General features: G+C 33.5%; 1 protein-coding gene across 5 annotated transcripts in view; it reads right to left on the reverse strand.

The window, feature by feature from the left end:
- Positions 1–15,198, reverse strand: part of LOC126881213 (prestin-like) — a 308,541-nt gene that overhangs the window by 138,113 nt on the left and 155,230 nt on the right. The window contains exon 1 of one of the 5 annotated variants that reach the window (XM_050645323.1): positions 1,142–1,160. The exons of the other annotated variants lie outside the window; for them this stretch is intronic. The gene's annotated coding sequence lies outside the window, so the exon portion shown is untranslated. Of the gene's footprint in view, positions 1–1,141; positions 1,161–15,198 lie in introns of those variants that run through there. 5 annotated transcript variants of the gene reach the window in all.

Below are 15,198 nucleotides of genomic sequence, written 5' to 3' on the forward strand. Positions count from 1 at the left end.
GATTACCAACAAAAGTTCTACCAATCTTCATCTAATATATTGTTTTCTTACTGTTTTGTTATATTTTAATATTTTCTTCCACAAAAATCAAACTACATAATTTGATTAAATTCAGAACAACTGTCAAACAGTAAAACGTTCAGTTGCCCTATTTTTCCACATGACAAATAATGTGTAATTGGATGAGTGAGTCTAGGCTTCGATTACAATCAAAGCACCCCCAAATTCGCGGGTTCGAATCCCGATGCAAGTTTTTATTTTTTTATGCATTTTATGATTGTAAGTATATTTGTTATATATTTTTTTTCTTCAGAAAATGCGTATTTAAAACGTTTATTATCGTTCAGAAATCATTTTTTCTTTGTGGCATTTTTCAATGTGTTTGTGTGCGTTTTATTCTTTTATTTTTTTAAATTTTTGGTATTGTCTTAATAAAAATTTTTGGAAAGTAGTAAGTATTAAAATTAGTTTAATATTGAAATAAAATATAAATAAACTGTTTAAAGTACATTTTATCAATTTCGTTAAAATCACATAATATGTAATAGAAGTATAACTTCTTACGTGCGTACAAAGTACACACACATTCATTTTTGTTTCCTCAGGGCTAATCAAGAAAATCCAATTGTATGCTAATTGTTTTTACATTTTTAATATCGGAAAAGAAATAAAAGGCAGAATTTACAAAACAATAATCAGACCAATAATGCCATACGCGGCAGAAAACCCGACCTGGCAGAGAGGACAAAAAGATTGCTCGAAACAGCGGAGATGGGACAGAGATAGAAGTACAGATATATACGACGAAGATGCAAGGTGGAGAACATTAAGAACTGGTTAAGAAACAGAAGAGTAGCATGGAATGACTAAATTAGCCAACAAATAGAGTAGCAATAGGAAGACGATCAGTGGGAAAGCCACGAAAACGATGGAATGACAACTTACTGAAGGCACATTGAAAAAACAGACACAGTCATGTCTATAAAAGAAGAAGAAGAAAAAGAAGATTTTATATTTTTGTTATCCGTAGAATTAAATCAATCATTGCTAATAACCCATCGTAGTTGAAGCAGTTTCAAATAAAATAAAATTCCTACAAATTAAGTTTAAAATTATATTACCTAACTTGATATACACTCACCCTCGAATAAGATTCTGCTAGCTGACTAAAAATTTTGCAAACATACAGCATTGGGCGTTGCACTCCAAAAACCGGTCCACACTTGCACACAGATTAATCTTGCGTAAAAAATACGAAATAATTAGCCCTGTCTACCTCAGTTCATTGACATAATGCCAAAACCAACATTTCAATTTTGCACTTTTTACACGATTGGCCTCAAAATCATCACTCGTCGATGTTTGTTTTTCGTGATGGGTTTTTGGTACAAAATAAAATTATAACTATTACTTGATTACATAATATTTAACTATTATGGCATTGAGAATAATGTATTAAGTAAATTACTAATCCAGAACTTGTAGAGAGTTAATATTATTTGATGTTTCTTTGAATAACGTAATCAAGGTTGAAAATAAATTTTCTGTTTTTAAATTTTATAGCCTTACTCGTTGTTGCAAATTGGAAAATTATTATAGGTACCTACTTACTTTTTTTTGTACTTTAATCAGTATTAAAAATTGTTTGTTGATTTAAATAATCAAGTTTTAACAATAGTTTCGGATTTTTAATTCCAAAAATGTCAATAAAGAAATTTATTTTTCTATAAATGTAGGAGGCACTTACAAAAATTAATCATTAAACTATTAAAAATTAACAAAAATATGTTTGTTTTTTTTTAATTTTCAGTCTTCTTTTTTAATAAGTATATTTCATATTAGGAGAAAATATAAATTGGTATAATATTAGAACAAAATTAGTACAAATTAGTAGGTACAATCAGGCCCGTGCGCAGAATTCGTTTATGGGGGGGGGGGGGGGTTTTGACATATGTGTATCATGTTAGGTTATGAAGTTAATAAAAAATAATAAGAAACTTTTCTTATAAATGAAGACATTTTATTGTGTCTTGGTCTTGACTTGATATTCAGTTATTATATAATAAATTAACTCTGCGAGGTGTAGAAAAAAACTTCTCCAAAACTCTTTGCGGATCGACCTCAACATCGCGATGTATATTGAGCGAAGCTAATCCGTTCAGCCGATCTTCAGACATTGTTGACCTGAGGTAAGTCTTGAGGCGACGCAATGTTGAAAAGGAGCGTTCATTCGTTGCTGTCGTTACAGGCAGAACTGCCAAAATGCGAAGCATTTGATGTACATTTGGAAACGCATCTCCATTGCACACATCGAGTGCTTCAAGCGAATTTTTAACGTTCTTTCCGGCGATGCGTTGACGCCAAAGTTTGACTTCGTCTACCCAGATGTCACGGGAATCATCCGCACAGCTCGAACAGCTGACTAGTCAGTTCGAGTCAGTTGTATCGATAATATGGAGACCTACACAGAGGAGAGGAATCGAGATAGGACGACCTTGAAATTTGTGTACACTATTTTGCCTGTTTGCTTGGTTTGTCACTAGGCGGAGTTGGCGTAGAGATAGATGCTAGTTTTGCATTGGAGTGAATGTGAAAATTTTGAAAATAATTAATTATTCGTAGTTAATATAAAATTACTGGTTTTGGTGGTTAATATTATTTAAATATGAGTGCCAAGAAAGCTTACACTAAAAGAACTTTCTTCGTACCGGGATTTATATCGAGTTATCGTTCCGTTAAAAAATTCAAAAGGGAACTTAACGAAGTTAATAGACTTTTTTTATAATGATTTGTCTTTATGTTATTTATAACGTTCATGGATTATATTCGTTTGTATGTTATTTCGTTCGGTGTAAATAAAATTTGTGTATTATCTACCTATTATTGGTTTTTATTTTAACATTTTAACCTGAAAATGGTAGTGATAATCGGAGGATCTTGAAAGTTTTTCTGTCGAAACAATGCATTTTTTGAGACAAAATATTTCACAAAAATTAACATTAATTTTATAAAAGTCAGACTGTCGGTCTGTAGTTAATTTACATATTATATTTTTATTAACTAAATTTAAACATCAGTTAGCCCACAAACGATGCTTTGCGTTTCCACTCCTTCTTACAGGTCTCCATAATCGATACTATCGATGGTTGCATTCACAATGACACTGATAATAGGAGGTAAAAAAGGCGGGAAAATTCAAAAAAAAAACGTGCACAAGATCGAGAAAGTTGAGAATGTCGAAACAAAAATTGACAACAAAATATTTATTATCAAGTCGGTTTGACTTTCGTAGAATAAGGACTATTGCTAGTGGAAAATTATGTGGAAAAATTCTCGATGGGGTGGGGGGGTTAGAACCCCCAAAACCCCCCCCCTGCGCACGGGCCTGGGTACAATATTTATTATGTTACAATTTTCTTGTTTACGACTTATTTTTTTGTAAGTATTCTTACTAGTTGGACTTTTGTCATTATTTGTTATTTATGACTTTTGATCCTTTATTTGCAGTATAGTTATTAACCTCTCCTGTTCCTCATATTTTTCTATTATCTTTATTTATTTCTCCATCAATGAAATTTACATTCTTTCTTATACTTACCACATAATATTCTCCACATTATAGGTTTAATTATTCGCTGAATAATAAAAAAATGATGAGAGACAAAAAAGCCGGGCATATTTAAATGTTAAAAAAACTTTTTGTGCTGGAAAACTCACCCCAATGCTAGGTACAGGGCCCCCGCTACCATAAGTGCAAAGTGTGAAATGCACACGGGCGCCATCCTTTAGGGGCGCAAATATTGAGGATCAAAAATTGCAAAAATATTTACAAAAAAAAAATCAAAAAGCAAAAATTAATTTTAAAATAAAAGTTGAGAAATTAAATAGATCAGTTTTACTTTGTTTGGATGACATTATTAGTCTTTCTATATAGATATAAAATAAAAAATCCTGCTAAAATCCTGCTAAAAATAACAAACACCCATTCCGTAGACAAAACTGTAGATAAGAAATACCTAACTAAGCCCTGATTTCGTGGAAAAATTCTAAACATGTAAGTAGTAGTGTGTGGGCGGTAATTCTATCTCATCGATAACCCAACGATTGAGTGACACTCAAATGATGAATCGACAATATTTGATAATCGCATACCCATCAAATAACTAATTAGACCGGCCTGTATCGTCGTCCCCGTTAGCGAAATTATTTCGTTTCGATTTTTTTGCACATTACTCAAAATGAGGTCCTTATAACAAATCCAGAGAGCCAGGCGGTGCCTTGGTCGAAAACTTATTAAAACAAATTCACAAAAATAATTTTTTTCATTCGAACAAATTTTTTTGGATCGCTTGGGTCATTCTGAGTAAAAAATTATCTTGTCATTTTTCACTAAAATTGATTGTTGTCGAGTTATACGCGATTTAAACTTTAAAAATGCGAAAATGGCCATTTTTAAGGCTTAATAACTCGATTAAAAATTATTAATATGAGAGTCAAAAAGTGACAAACTCAAAGTTTAAAATCCCTCCTTCAAGATCCTGAAGAAATTTTTGCCATTATTTTATTACAAAGCTGTTGTTTTTAATTATTAACAATTAGCGCTATAGGCCAAGCTATATCGTTGCCCCCGCTAGCGAAATTATTTCGATGGTTTTTTTTTGCAAAAACTTACTCAAAAAGAGATCTTTATAACAAATCCACAGGGTTCCAGGCGGTACCTTGGTCGAAAAATTGTTTAAACAACTTTTTTAAACAAATTCACAAAAATAATTTTTTCACTTCCAACAATTTTTTTTAGATAATTTGGGTTATTCTGAGCAAAAAAGGTGTCTAGTGATTTTTCTCTAAAATTGATTGTTGTCGAGTTAGGTATATGGCCATTTTTTCGCATTTTTCAAATCTTAAATCGCGTATAACTCGACAACAATCAATCTTAGAGAAAAATGACAAGGAACCATTTTTACTCAGAATGACCATAGTTATCTAAAAAAAATTGTTCAAAATGAAAAATTTTCTTTTCTGAATTTGTTTAAAAAAAATTGTTTAAACAATTTTTCGACCACGGCACCGCCTGGTACCCTGTGGATTTGTTATAAGTATTATGGTAAGTCCCGTCTAAAGGTACGTTTTTACTAGCCTAGCTGGCTCGTTTAATCGCTGAAAGATCGTCGCTGAACAGGGTTGCCAGATTGGGGTACTTTCCCACAATTTTTTGGTAATTTGAAACCGTCTAGGGGAATTAAATTTGCGAATGTACATAGAACTGTATATTATACTCTCATATAATCGAAGACGATAGGACCTATGAATTATTTCCAGGGCCTCTGTTAATAAGTAGTATAATTTTGGTTTACTCTTCTTTACATATGACTACTACTTCATTAAAATGTGCCATAAATTTAAATTTGGGAGATTTGAGCTTCAATTTGAGGGAATTTCAGTTTCTAAGTGGGAGATTTATAAAATCACATCTGGCAACTCTGTAGCTGAACAGTGAATGCGGTGTATCTGATTGTGCGTGTGGTTGTGTGGATTGTAGGAGCCGTTTTGACCCCCACCCCCTCATCTATGGTTTTGACTGAAGCGTCTATAACCTTTGTACCCAGGGGCAGCAAGTGTCGATTTTTGGTGACTGCTCTGAGAGTATGAGAGCAGACAAAATCGTAGACACTATCACTTGTACTATTTCGACGACTTTAAAAGAGTACTTTCGGTCGAATTGCTAAAACCGGAAGTCCTAGGTGAAATTTCTCACTTTTATTACCATCGTTGGGTTATAAGCTTTCATTCGACATCTCATTTGCCATTATACCTAGTGTCATGGCGAAGGAGTTATTTTCACAGACGGACAGATAGTCATAAAACCGGAAGTATACATTTAAAACAGTACTCCTGGTCGCCTTTCTAAAACCGGAAGTCCTAGGTCAAATTTCTCACCTTTAGTACCATCCTTGAATCATAACCTTTCGTTCGACATCTCTTCTGTCATTCTACCTAGTGGAATTACTAGTGGAAAACAATTATTGTTAAAATACATGCGAGCAGAGGAAATAGAGGTTGAAGAAAGAATTGTCCAATGCTACAAGATTAGAAAAACATGCAATATTTAAAAGAAGACAAGAAGAAGGATACTTCAAAATTGTGATAAACAACCATTTATTAGGAAACATATAAAATCAAGCTTCACTTCACAAAAATTTCTCAAATACAAAACTCCGAAACACGCACCGCCAACAAATCACACATAAGCAGTATACCGCAATCAATACTCAGATTCAGCGACGATCTTTCAGCGATTAACGAGCCAGCCGCTGCAGTAAAAACGTACCTTAATGGACAAAATTTGAAAATCGCGTTACTCTGGGTTCGCCATCCACAAAAAGGTGGGATGTTGTGAGGTGAGCAAAAATGTTCTCGGGTTAAGTCTAAACCCTCTATGTGTGACAAGATAGTCCAGCAGAATTGATTCAATAAAGCCCCTTAAACTTTATTTAATTAAGATTTGCTATGGTGTTATTTGTTCCTATTTTGCTTTATTTGCACCTACCTACCTACCTTCAAAAAAAAATAAATAAAAAAAATTATCAAAATGCCTTAAGGGGCGCCAAAATCATTTTTTGCACACAGGCGCCAGTAGTTCTTACGGGGGCCCTGGCTAGGTAGAGTGGTATATTTAAAAATATATGGTATGTATATTATGTTACGGGTAAAGTGAGGTAAACGGGTAATCCTAGGATTACCCGGGTAAAGTGAGAAGTACTCGCGAGGTATCGGTAATATCAGATAGTAAGCCCGAAATATAATTTAAATAGTTCAGATTTTGGGCTTTTCTCGGGTAAAACACGTTCTACCTGCTACCTCATGGTTAAATATTTAATTGGACATACTATGTAGTGGTAGGGGAGCAGTGTATGCTAATTGTGCAGTCACTCGAGCGCTTTGGGGACCTATTGGGTTGTGAAGAGTAGGTCCTAAAACCAAAAAAAGTTAAGTAAAGTTTTCCATTTTAATAGGCGCTTGCCATTTTTTAATTTAATTTTCCATCTCCAACAATCGTTTTTTCCGATTATAACGCCATCTATCCATAATTCGAAAAATTGTTTCGAATAAAAGTTACTTATTTTTACGTAAGGAATCCAAATCTGCAATAAAAAATTGAGGGCTCCTATTTAAGATTTTAAAGTAGCCCCCCACCCCACATCCATGGGGGATAGTGTTTGGTGCCATTCGACAGATTTTTCAAAAATATTGAATAAGTGTATTTTACAGTTTTTCGATCTGTATTTAAAATATTAAATTTACCCCCCTCTCCGAGGGAAGTCGTGTTTGCTATCATTCGATAGATTTTTAAAAAATATTGAGCACATATTTTTTAGTTTTTCGATCTGTCATTCATTTCGCGAGATATTCGCTTTTTTCTTGTGAAACTTTGGGACTCACCCATTTCCTTACGCCCGGCTCAAATCGTCAGATTTTTGAAATATACACTGTTTTGCATGTACTTAACTTACCTTATCTTAATCTGACAATTTCGAGTTTTTTTAAGGATAGATTTTTTTTTCGGGCCCCCCTTAACGAACTCCCCTGTGTTAAGAGCCAATATATGGTAGAGGTACATCTGCAGGGTGCCAGGTTTCTCCCCATATGCTAATCTGACGCGCTCGAGTAACTGCAAAAATCCTCACTGGGGCTCCCCTACCATAGTAATGATAAGGCCGTACATTTTGAAACATATCTTAATTAAAGAAAGAAACGCATTTTGCAAAAGTAAGGAAAGGACAACTATAAATACTGCAGAAATAAAAATAATAATTTGTTAAAACAAGACAAGCTGCTGTCGCATTTGGAGTTACAAATATTTCTGGCCGCTTAACATTTGCATTTATTTTACCAAAACCTGGCGTATACTTCGTACTTTACCCGGTTAATCCTAGGATTACCCGTTTACCTAAATTTACCCGTAACATATATACAGTTGGTATTATTGGATGTAGGTGATATGGTATGCACAATAGACAACTGAAAAATTTGTTAGAATATTATACTTATCAGATTTCTTTTTATGTTAAACAAAATACATGTATAAACAAATTGCACCCAAGTTTAATCTGTATTTTAGTTTTGGTTACGTAACATTAGTTGTGTAATGTAGATTTGTGTTTTTGTATAGGCCTTTTCATCGATTGTCATTTGTTTCGAGCTTCTGTCAGATGTTGTATAATCTGTGTATAATATTAATATACACGGATTATACGACATATGACAGAAGCTCGAAACAAATGACTGTGAATGAAAAGCCCTATTGTGCGTTGCATGTGTTGGTATATTCTTGTTATTGATTTCTTCTTTTAGTATTGGCAACCAAAACCAGCTACACTTTGCTGATCGGTTTGCTTCACATTTTTCTTCATTAACTGGACTGACAGCTCCTTCCTTCACTTTTCTCTTTTTCTCGTCTGTTTCTTTCATAATTATTGATTAATATTTCCATTGAACTCTGTGCTCTGGAATATTTGCATATATCTGGAATTTCTCGAAGTCTCTGTTCTTGATATATGTCATGCTCGTTTATTCTGACTCTTGGTGGTCTTGCGGTTTCTATCGCATAGAAATTGTTGAACTCACAGGGTATTTTGATAGATGCAGTTTTTTAATCCTTATCTTGTGTGTTGTTGGGTTTGGTTTTGGACAAGATAGATCTGTGTGTTGGTTGTTTTAAATGTTGTAATGTTGTACTTGTTTTCTATCCTTTTTAATTTTTCTAATAAGCCCTTTACATATGTTATGAAACAAGAAAACTATGGTTCATTTTCTTTTCTGGGTGTGCTAGTCAAAAAAGAAGGCAACTGTTGGACTTCTGTTGGACAACTTACGATACACAACCACAACTAGGATACAGATTACGCAGATACCACACAAAAATATACAAAAGTCAGCATTATATATTCCTAGGGTAAAACCCACCACCCCTCAATTTTTTTCAGCTATATGCATGCTGTTGCCTAAAAGATCGAGGCCAGACATGCCAATTTTAAAAAGATATCCTAAAAACAAACAACTTGGTTACACATTTTCGCAGAATTTTAATCTTTTTTTAATACAATTTACGGAGTGAACATCGATCGTCTAACATTATTTAGTAAAAATGTAATTTTCATTACAACCAATACTTGTGGCTTAAACCCATATAAACATATATTTAAAATTATACGTGTCACAAGAAATTAGTTTCAGAACCTTGTTAAAAAATTTATGTTCTCAATGATGATTCATCTCAATGAGAACAATAATTTGGAAACTTTCACGACAAATGTACTACTCTTACTCTAAAAGTATTATTAAATGTAAAACAAATTTCACAAAAAATCTACACATAGGTACCTACTAACTATTTTTCTTTTATCGTGCGTACACAAAATGACAAAAGAATAAGACTGCATAATTGAAATTTATAATACGACAAAAACATCTCCTGTACCTAAGATATGATATTAATTCAGTAACAATAATTATTATTAATAATAAGTAATGAGTACACTGAAGTGAATGGCAGGAGACAAATTTATCGATACAAAGAAATGAGCACAGCAGATGAACTTGCAAAAGAGGCTGCTCATTTCATGTTGAGCATAAAACTTAAATCAAAACAATCTTGGACAAACGAGCTTGGATCATATTTCTATGTAAATATAGCATATCTATTGAATAAAAAACTGTGATTTCATGTAATGCAATCAGCAATCATTAAATGAGTCATCCTAGGAATGCCCCTCAAAAAAAAACAGAAAACGACAATACAGCAGCAGATAGAAATAGTTTGTTTTGTTTCCAACGTAACAAAGATAAGATAATTTAATTTTGATAAGTACTTCCGATTTAGAAGTGAATACGTTAATCATAAATCGTTTATTTGACAATATACAGGGTGCCCAGAAACTCTCCTGGCAAACGAAGACTGTATATTCCTCAGACAGTTTTAATACAATTTAACAATTTAACCCAATTCGCATAGTCCGAAAATGCTTTTATGCATTTTTGACACTAGATTATTAAGTGAAATATTCTAGTACTAAAAAATACTGTTGCTTTATTCGGTAGGATACATCGTTTTCTAGAAACACCTAGCAAAATAGATTTGATTATTTCATTCATAGGAGATTCTGACCAATAGAAAGCTACAGAAATAAAAATTACAGCGATAATTTTTGAAAATATCCTGTCGTCAAGCATTATGTCAGATACCCTTCGTTCATTATCATCATCATCTTGGTGCTACAGCTCTTAGAGGGCCTCGACCTTCTCAAGCTTTCTACGCCATTCTGTTCTGTCCCTTGCTTGTATTTTCCAGTTGCCGACTCCGATCTTCTCGGCATCTTGTGTTACCCCGTCCATCCACCTCAGCTTTGGTCTACCCCGTCTTCTCATTCCCACGGGTTGCGCTGTTAGAATCTTTTTTATCATGTTCGATTCAGGGGCCCGGGATACATGTCCTGGCCACTGCAGGCGGTTTCGCTTAATTATAGTGATAATATATTTTCCACCAAACGTATTCTTGTAGATATTCTGCAGTTCAAAGTTATATCTACGCCTCCATATTCCGTTCTCACAGACCGCTCCGAATATCTTACGTAGCACCTTTCTTTCAAAAATCGATAGAGCGCATTCATCTGTTTTAGTTAGCGTCCATGCCTCGTCATGCCTAATATGCGATCCATATTTTGTGAGGACGGGGACTATCAATGTTCTATACAGTCTTATACGAGTTTTTTGAGACAGACCTTGGTTAGCTTAGTACTTTGATAGACTATGATAACACCTGTTTGCAATTATTATTCGTCTTTTTATTTCCCCTGATGTGTTATTATTGGGGTTAACCGATGTCCCTAAATATAGGAACTCTTTGACCGCTTCGAAGTTTTGGTCATTGATGATTAGATCTGCGTCAACATTTCCAGCTCTTGTGTTTGTGTTAGTCGCCATGAATTTGGTTTTATTTCGATTTATATGTAACCCCATTCGTTCTGCTGCTGCTACTAGCTCGGTTAGGATTTCCGCAGTTCTCGCTCTGATTCTTGTTATAATGTCCACGTCGTCTGCATATGCTAGAATTTTGACAGATCTATTGAATATTGTTCCCCTATTTATATTAGCGTCTCGTACTACCTTTTCTAATGCTACATTCAAAAGTTGAGACGCCAGCGCATGTCCCTGCCTTAACCCCCTATGTATTTCAAATGGGGTTGACGAGTCGTTTTGAATTTTTACTGCTGATATCATCTTCGCCATTGTCACTTTTATCATACATATGAGTTTTTTTGGAATTCCTAACTCATTCATAGCGTTGTAGAGACTTGGTCTTAAGACACTGTCATATGCAGCTTTAAAATCGACAAAAATGCCCTTCGTTACTACGCAAAGATGCCCTTCGTTACTACGCAAAAATGAACATTTAGTGACATTAATGGCAATTAATGTTTTACAACCTGTCACAGAGAATAATAAGAAACAGGTTTAGCAAATATTCAGCTGAAGATATCAATAAAATATTGCTTAAAATAATTTAAAAAGACAATTTTATTGATGAAATAATCTCAGCGAATTAAATTCGATCTCTAAAATTATTATCGACTTGTGAAATTTAAACTGCCAAAGTGTCACTCGGGAAACAAATCGATAATTTTAGAGCTCTCGTGCAATTGCTATTTAAAATTTTTCGATTTTTGAATTTAAAAAAATAATTCAAAAAAGCTATCTAGAAAAACAAAAGCTGGTACGTGTATTTATCTTCCAGAGATGAATCGATTTTATTAATTGCGAATTTCTAATACTGGTCACATGCGTCTGTTTTGGGTAGGTCAACGAATATTATTTTATCGCTTAGCTTTTTTGAGATTTTTAAGCATTTTTAACACTATTAGTTTCGTCTTCTTCTTGTAGTGCCTATCCGTTTCGGATGTTGGCGACCATCATGGCAATCCGTGCTTTGAACACTGCTGCTCTAAAAAGATTTGTAGTGGTTGTGTTGAACCACGTACGTAGATTTTTCACCTTCCTGGTCCTCGCTTTTCTTCTACTTATCCCTGCAAGATTAGTTGCAGCAGTCCATATCTTTCACTGTTCCTCATAATGTGACCGAGTTATTCGATTTTGGCTGTTTTTATTTTGATTGACATTTTTTTTGCATTCTCAGCAAAACACCCTGATTAGTAATGTGATCGGTATAAGATCTTCAGAATTCGACAATAAAGCCACATTTCAAACGCCTCAATTTTGGGTATCGACAAATCATGACATTTGAATAACTTTGCCATTTTTTGAAATGCAGATCTTGCTTTCTCTATCCTACATTTGATTTCTATGGAATGGTCCCAATTTTCATTGACGTTCGTACCAAAGCAGGTGTATGTTTTTACCCTTTCTATTTGTTGACCATTCACACTGATTCATCCAAATTGCTGTTCATTCTTAGAGATCATCATACATTTTGTTTTCTTAGTGTATAGTGAAAGTCAGTATCTCTGACTGACTTCTGCGATTCTGTTCACTAACTTCTGGAGGGCTTCAGAACTGTCAGCGAATACCACCATGTCGTCTGCGTATCTTATGTTATTGATACATTCTCCGTTAATTCGAATTTCGGCTTCAACATCATCCACTGCTTCTTGAAAGATTTTCTCAGAGTAGATGTTAAATAGCAGTGGTGATAGTATACATCCCTGACGGACCCCACGTTTGATTTTGATATCATCGGATTCTCCTGCCTCTGTCCGGATAGATGATGTTTGATTCCAGCTCTAAACTATTAGTTTAAGATTATTAAACACTGAGAAATTAAAAGTTTCTCTTGCTTTAAGTCGGCAAAATATACTATTTTTTTTTGAAAATTGGTTTCAAATTTTTTTCAAATTCAAAAACCAAAAATTTTAAAATCAATTCGTTTAGAAAACGGTGTCTCCTACCTTAAAGCAAGAGTATCTAGAAGTATTCTAGGATTACTAGAATATCTTAAAATTTAATATCTCAGTGTCATAAATGTTTAAAAGTTAAAGACAAAAAAATTATGCGATGAAATTACCGTTGTCCTACCCCTACCTAAAACGGACAGCTATGACCGGTACTAGAAATTTGAAATTAATGGAATCGATTTATCTCTGAAATATGGCGTAACAGTTTTCATTTTTCTAAATACAAGTGTTCTGGAGATTTAAAAAAAACCTAATCAAAAGGCACCATCTTCAAAGAGTTCTAGCTACCTTAGAACTAGATGAATTTTGTTAAATTGTCTTCAAATTATTTGAGGAATCTCTGGTCTTCGTTTGTCAGGTGACTTTATGATCACCCTGTATAATGCTTTATACCTGAAAATATATGTATTTAACATGAAAATAATTATAAAATAAAAATTTTATTTTTAATTCAGTTGCAATGCGTAGGCAAAACAATCTTACTTTTCAATTAGAATACGGAGCACAGTCCAGTCCCTTTAATCGCGATTTTCGGCTCTTATTGGAGCCTCATCGGAAAGAACGTAGGCTTGTTCTCCATATCCCAATTGATCCGTACTGAGAGGTTTTCCCACCCATTGCAACTGAAGTGAAAATATTAGGTGACTAGCGTCATCTGGCAATTAAAAGATGAAGTTTTCGATCCTAATAGCATTATTAATAATATTTAGAAAATATTAAAATATTACTAAAAGATTTTTAAAACGAAAACTTATTGGTCCATTTCCTTGGTAACACCTCCAAGGCTTCTAAAATTTGCAAGCCAAATCGATGCTGAAGCGAAGAAGACAAGAGAGAATTCAAAAAACTTACAATTCACGACCCCGTCTGTTCAGCTGGTAAATTCCAACAGAAAATGGATCTAGTTACTCGAAGAAGTAAAGATCAATATAAAAATAAAATAAAAATTTTATTTTTAATTCAGTTGCAATGCGAAGGCAAAACAATCTTACTTTTCAATTAGAATACGGAGCACAGTCCAGTCCCTTTAATCGCGATTTTCGGCTCTTATTGGAGCCTCATCGGAAAGAACGTAGGCTTGTTCTCCATATCCTAATTGATCTGTACTGAGAGGTTTTCCCACCCATTGCAACTGAAGTGAAAATATTAGGTGACTAGCGTCATCTGGCAATTAAAAGATGAAGTTTTCGATCCTAATAGCATTATTAATAATATTTAGAAAATATTAAAATATTACTAAAAGATTTTTAAAACGAAAACTTATGAAAATAATTGTTGGGGCAAAAATTTTAATTCATATTTATTTTTGAGTAACGTATTTACAAATAGGTAAACTTTTTCTCATGAGCATCTTTCAGTGCGTCACAGTTTTTCGATTTCTTTCTAACTCATTAAATTTTATGTGACAGAAAAAAAGGCACATCTGTGATTAGAGACATTTATAACATTTATTCTAGTTGTCCATATAGATGGCGCTATAATCGAAAAAAAAAATATTTGAAAAAAAAATATTTACAAATTAATAATATATCTACGAATATAATCTGTGCAATTTATAAGACTATACAAATCAAAGAAAATACCATTTTATAAATGCAATAAACACAATTGATTTGCTTTTATGCCAAATTGCAAATAAAATGTGACAACTGTCAGATTTAACTAAAATGTCATGTTAGAATAAATGTTATAAATGTGTATTATCACGGACTTACCTTTTTTCTATCCTTTGTGACGCACTGAAAAATGCTTATGAAAAGGACTATATACTAACTTCCATACAAGAAGTCCATTGGTAGGATTGTTTTTAGAAATGTGTAGATGTCAAAAAAACAAATATACTGTGCGCCAAAATTAACGCAAATCCTGGTAAATCAAATAATAATTTTAATGTTTCCATATTTGTAATACATAATAAGTTATTGTTGCCTCAGGTATATTGAAAAATTTATCGAAAGAACGGTAATAAACGCTGATATTTTTATCATTTTTTGCACACAAATTAATAGTTGTGCTTCATTTTAATTCAAATTTAATCGAGTTGGAATACGTAGTGCTGAATGTTCAAAGGCGTTTTTCAAGTTTATTGTCTTTTCATTTGAAATTAACCACCAGCAGTAAGAAAATCGAAATTTGTCAGAAAGTGACTGTATTAGAATCGCTACTCTTCTCGAAGAATGATACCGTCAAGTTGAATTCACTGAACGGTTTAATGTCACTCAGTCAACCATTT

This window comes from Diabrotica virgifera, chromosome 3 (genome assembly GCF_917563875.1).
Source record: "Diabrotica virgifera virgifera chromosome 3, PGI_DIABVI_V3a".
Lineage (NCBI taxonomy): Eukaryota > Metazoa > Arthropoda > Insecta > Coleoptera > Chrysomelidae > Diabrotica > Diabrotica virgifera.